Raw genomic sequence first — 4,493 nt, 5'->3', positions numbered from 1 at the left:
GGCTGAGCTAGCCTCCAGTGTTGTTCTTGGAACCATCTCTTCTTGGGGGTCTCTTCTTGGGGACTGTCTGTCAGCCACACCCCCTCTCCTGCTGCACCCTCCTCCTGGGGGGTGCCAGGGGCCAGGAGCAGGGCTCAGCAAGGAGGGCAGTGGAGGGCAGGAGGGGTTGCCCAAGAAGAGAGGCTGGTTTAATGGAGATAATTGGGACTCCTGCATCCTCTGTCAATCCATCACATTTATAGCTTCACCCCAGACAGGAGACAAGGAGGAAATGACCAAAGCCAATCAGTCTCATCACTAAAACGTAATGGAGTAACCTCCCTGTGCGGTCCCTTCTCCTATAATGGAATAACCTCCCTGTGCGGTCCCTTCTCCTATGGCATGGCCCACAGCTCTCGGGGGAGCCTGCTGGATTTCCAGTGGCTCAGGCCAAAAACCTTGGCGTCATCCTTGCTCCTCTCTGTCTCTCACACCCCACATCCAATCCGGCAGGATATCCTGCTGGCTCTGCCTGTGAAATACCGCACACCCAGGTTCAGCCACCCCTAGGTGCGAGCACGGCCACCTCTCTGGGCTGAGCATGCGATCCTGCCCAGCTTCCTATCGGTCTATTCTCAGTACAGCGTCAGAGGGGCCTGTCAGACCATGGCACTGCTCTTCCAGGACCTCCCCAACAGCCCCCATATGGAGGCCTCCATGACTGCCCCACCCCGCTGCTCCCCCCTCCGAGCCTGTCCAGCCCGCCAGCCCTCTCCTCTCTGCCTCCCCTCCAGCCCCACCCTCTTCCCCCCGCAGTTTCCTGAGCACCGCCCACCCCCTGGGGACTGGAGTCTTGCAGGTTCCCTCTGCCTGCTGCTTCCTTCCCCCAGAGAGCCCATGGTCACCTCCTTCCTCCCTCAAGTCTTCTCTCAAATGTCGCCTTTGCAATGAGGCCTGCTGTGACCGTCCTTTTCTCTGCCCTTCCCTCAGCCACCGTTTTGATTTTAAAATCAGGTTTATTGAAATATAACTTATGTACAAGAATAAAATTCAACCTTTTTAGTGGCACAGTTTGATGAGTTTTGACATATCCCAGATCCAGCTGCCGTCGAGTCAATGGCAGCTCATGGTGACCTCGTGTGTTTCAGAGTGGAACTGTGCCCCACAGCGTTGTCAATGGCTGTGATCCTTTGGAAGCAATTGCCAGGACTTTCTTCCAAGGCATCTGGGAGGGTTTGAACTGCCAACCTTTCAGGTAGTAGCCAAGCACTTAACTGGGCCACCCAAAAAAACAAAACTCATTGCCACTGAGTTGATTCTAACTCCTTACGACCCCATAGCACAGACTGCTTTCACTTAACTTAATGCGTCTGAGGGTCTTTCATGTTGCCTGTTTCCATAGCTTGTTCCTTTTTATTGCTGAGTAGCATTCCATTACATAAATGTACTAGAGTTTGTTTGGAGTCCTGGTGGTGCAGTGGTTAAGAGTCCTGCTGCTAACCGGGAGGTTGGCAGCTCAAATCCACCTGCCACTCCTTGGAAACCCTGTGGGCCAGTTTTACTCTGTCCTATAAGATTGCTAGGAGTCAGAATCAACTTGACTGCAACAGGTTTGGTTTTTGGTTTTATAGTTCGTTTATCCACTCAGCAGTCAATGGACATTTGGGCTATTGTGAATAAAGCTGCTATGACCATTTGCGTACAGGTGTCTGTGTGGACACATGATATTATCTTTTGGGTAAATACCTAGGAATTGAATCGCATGGTCATATGATAAGTGTAGGAGCCCCTGGGTGGCACAGTTGGTTAAGTGCCTGACTACTAACCGAAAGGTTGGTGGTTTGGACCCACCCAGAGGCACCTCAGTAGAAAGGCCCGGTAGTCTGTTTCCAAAAAGTTAAAACCAAAAAAACCAAACCCTGTGCCATTGAGTCGATTCCAACTCCTAGTGACCCTATAAGACAGAGTAGAGCTGCACCATAGGGTTTCCAAGGAGCACCTAGCAGATTCGAACTGCCTACCCTTTGGTTAGCAGCCGTAGCACTTAACCACTATGCCACCAAGGTTTCCTCCAAAAGGTTTTTTCTTTTTTTTTCCAAAAGGTTAGAGCCTTGAAAATCTTATGAGTGCAGTCGTACTCCGCCAGCGAGCGCAGTCGTACTCCGCCAGCGAGCGCAGTCGTACTCTGCACACATGAGGTCACTGTGAGTTGGAATCGACTTGACGGCGATTGTTTTTGGATTTTTTTATGCTCAGAGTTATACGAAGCTGTCAGAACGTTCCCCATAGTGGTGTCCCTTTACATTCCCACCAGCAATGGGAGTTCAGTTGCTCTACAGCCACGCCAACACTTAGTATTGTCAGGTTTTTATTTTCCCTTTAATTTTAACCATTCCATTGGGTGTATCCTGCGATTTTAATTTTCACTTCTACAGTGACTAACGGTGCCGAGCATTTTTTCATGTGCTTATTGGCCGTTTTTATATCTTCTGGGGTGAGAGGTCTGCCACTGTTTTTAAGAGCTCTAAACAAATCCTTCTATGGTGACATCATCATCATTTTGAGGAGAAGACTCTGCAGTGTGACAGCGCTGCTCAGCCACAGGCTGCCATGTGACCCGGGAAACTTACCTCGAGGCTCTGATCTCAGTTTCCTCATCTGCAAAGTGGGGATAATATTAACACCTACCTCCCTAGGGTGGTGTGAAGAGGACACAAGGTAAGACGTGAAGAACTGAGAGTAACACCCAGCACGGAGTAAGCACTTAATAAACGTCCACTGGGGCCCTGGTGGCACAGTGGTTAAGTGCTACGGCTGCTAACCAAAAGGTCGGCAGTTGGAATCCACCAGGCGCTCCTTGGAAGCTCTATGGGGCAGTAACTGCTCTGCCCTGTAGGGTCACTGTGAATCAGAATCGTCTCCATGGCAACAGGTTTGGGTTTTTTTTTAGGATGATGGTGATGACTACGGAACCACTGTGTGGCTTGTTCATGTGGCTTCCATCTCCCTCTTCAAGGCCTGTGTTTTCGTCTGTAACGGGCATGTGTCGATGTGTGTGGGGGGGGGTGTGGGTGTGTGTGGGTGGGTGGGAGTGGGGGTGTGTGTGGGGGTATGTGGGTGTGGGTGTGGGGGTGGGGGTGTGTGTGGGTGGGCATGTGTGTGAGTGTATGTGTGCATGTGTGGGTCTGTGTGTGTGTGGTGTGCGTGTGTGTGGGTGTATGTGTGCGTGTGTGATGTGCACGTGTGTGTGGGTGTATGTGTGCGTGTGTGTGCATGTGTGTGCATGTGTGTGCATGTGTGCGCGTGTGTACGTGTGTGTGTGGGTGTATGTGTACGTCTGTGCGTGTGGGTGTGGGTGTGGGTGTATGTGTGCGTGTGTGGTGTGCGTGTGGGTGGGTGTGTGGGTGTGTGTGTGCGTGTATGTGTGGTGTGCGTGTGTGCATATGTGTACGTGTGTGGTGTGCATGTGTGTGTGGTGTGAGGGTGTTCTGTGATCTTTAACTCCTCCCACAGTGATGTCCACTGCTTTCCAGGCCTGCTCTGTTTACTGGCACACCCTCACAGGGCCCTTTCTCACCCAGGGCACCCGACGGCCACCCTGCCCACGGGACACTAGGGTTACACACAAGGCAGCTCCACCGCCACCCCGCAAAGAACGGCCTAGGGCCCAGCTCCTCGGTCACCAGTGAGAAGAGCCAAGAGAGACTGAGGAAGAGCTGGGAAGGAGAGCTGACACGAGGCAAGACCAGTGGACCTGGGAGGTTGGGAAAAGATGAGGCCTTGCAGGGACCCCCTGCCCCCAAGGCCGCCGGGCATGCTCTCTGGCCCCACCCCCATGCCCTTCCTCCAGCTCAACCCCACAGCGCTGAGTGGGCCAGACCCTCCGTCAGTGCCCCCCAACACATGCTGGAGGAAACCTGGGTCCTCAAGGGAAGTGTCTGGAGTCCTGAGCACCCCCTTGAGGGAGTAGGGGGCGGACACCAGGAGTGTTGGGGAATCAGTTCACACAAATCTGGGGCTGGTGCCAGGGTGCCATGAGGAGTGAAGAGGATGTGGTGAGAGCAGGGCATGGTGGCCCAGTGGGGCCCAGGCCAGTGGCAGGACGGGGCGGGGGACGACTGGGGAGCTGAGGGGCTAGAAGTGCTGGGGTTCTGAAAGTTCCGGGAGAGCAGGGCAGGAAAACTAGGGGCACCACGGGGCCAGAGTGGGGGTGAGGGAGGTCAGAGGCAAGGAGTCAGGGCTCGGTCGGGGTGGGGCTGTGACTCTCTGGCCTCCCCACGCTCCAGCCACTCACTCCCACTAAGCATGCTCTTCACCCTCACTGTCACCTCCTAGACGCAGTCACCCCGCCTAGGCCCCAGCCCCCAGCCCCAGCCAGACTCGACTGGCACCCGGCCACCCCTGCCCTCCTCTCCCCAGGCCAGGCACCACCTTGGTGTGGCTCCCACCACCCACGGAGCCCCCCCAAGCCGATTTCTCTGCCCCTGTGAACACCAAAGCCCCAAGGAGAGAAT

Source organism: Loxodonta africana, chromosome 27 (assembly GCF_030014295.1).
Source record: "Loxodonta africana isolate mLoxAfr1 chromosome 27, mLoxAfr1.hap2, whole genome shotgun sequence".
In the NCBI taxonomy this organism is placed as follows: Eukaryota; Metazoa; Chordata; class Mammalia; order Proboscidea; family Elephantidae; genus Loxodonta; species Loxodonta africana.
Note: the sequence above shows the minus strand (reverse complement) of the source record.